We start from the raw sequence: 1,624 nt of genomic DNA on the forward strand, positions 1-1,624 counted from the left end.
CACAGAGTTGAGGGCGGCGGGGAATCGGGATTGTGTGTGTGTGTGTGTGTGTGTGTCCAATTGGCTCTCGGAAATGTCGATGGCGAAGGAACGTTTGCGGAGGTATATTCCAAGAGCAGAAATAAAAGAAAGGAAAAAGGCAAAGTTCTTACGGATCGTTGCTCACCGTCAGTTTTGGCGCCAAATCTGGGTTGAACGACGCCCGAGACCCTTTCTCCGACGGGGGTCTCCATGACTACGTTGGTGAATTCGGTCTCCGGAATGAACTTCCACGCGAACGAGAAATCTGCAATTGCAATTTCATCGAATTATTTACTTGTAGAAGAAAAAAAGTGAACTACGACTTCAACATCCGGGGAGTTTATCGATCGCCCAAGAGGCCGTTGCAAAGCCCGAGTCACGACCGAAGGAAGCGGACACACTCGATGCTTGACTCACAGCGCGTCTGGGAGCGACAAGCGGAAGGGTCCTGGGACAAAGAAGAAGAAAATAAGGAATTACTTTGGGAATCGGACAAATTCTTCCACGGGAACTGGCGGGAAGGGGAGGGAAGGAAAGGAAGAGGAGGGGGAGATGGAGGAGGAGGAGTGAGAGGGACGGTGGATGGGGGGGAGAGGGATTCTAAAATGCCACCGATCCCGACAAAGAATGAGTAGAATTTTAATGGAGTTAACGCTGTAAAAAGACCCACCTAACAGGATTTACTGAGACTCGACTGCAGGATCTGGTCGGGGACGATTGGGAAACAGAGGTAAACGAAGTGGAAAATCACATTGGATTAATCGAATTCAAATAGATTACTCGTTTGTTTGTTTGTGTTTTCATAGCATTTTGTTTCTTTGCTTGACGCTGGATATCGACCTCAATCAATGACAAATCTTCACCGTGGATTAATTAAGGAAAAAGAGGAAAAAATAAGTAGGCGAAGAAGAATTAGACAAAAATAAAATCAACTGCATGTAATCAACCTTTATATACCCGCTAAAAAAAGTTCATGGAAAAACCCTTTCCATCAATACGAGAGTCGCTTTAAATCTTCAAGCGAAAGAGAGAGAGAGAGAGAGAGAGAGAGAGAGAGAGAGACCGAGAGAAAGGGGGGGGGGAGAAAAGTTTTAACCTTGTCTTATTTTAATGCAGATCACATGGAAGAGAGAATGGGTTACGTTAACACTGCTTTCAGAATGATTCAGAGTGTGTTTGAATCAAAAACTTTTTGAAAGTTGATTCTATTGTTTGATAGTTCATACCTTTTATTTGCATGTTTTGTAGTAATAAATTCCCAGTGGTATTAAATTTTATTGTGATATATCATAACTGAAAAGATAATACAAATTAGATAACACAAATCAAAAGATAGCAATGATGATAACAGTTCCAATGGCAACAATAAAACAGGAATTATTAATCTTATAATTATGATAATGCAACTAATTACCCTTCTAATATATGTCACGAATTCTGAACGCCAACAATCACAGAAAATAACATCCAGAATATACGCGAACTTTCCTATCAAAGGGTCTTATATTTTGTGATGAGCCCTTTATATCAATAACATGAAATGATATGCCAGTGATAAAAATAATCAGGATTCCTTGTTTTAAAAGACTAAAAGTAGTATGGT

The sequence above is a fragment of the Penaeus japonicus genome, unplaced genomic scaffold (genome assembly GCF_977035675.1).
Source record: "Penaeus japonicus unplaced genomic scaffold, GWHDUDI00000001_assembly GWHDUDI00000019, whole genome shotgun sequence".
Classification (NCBI taxonomy): domain Eukaryota; kingdom Metazoa; phylum Arthropoda; class Malacostraca; order Decapoda; family Penaeidae; genus Penaeus; species Penaeus japonicus.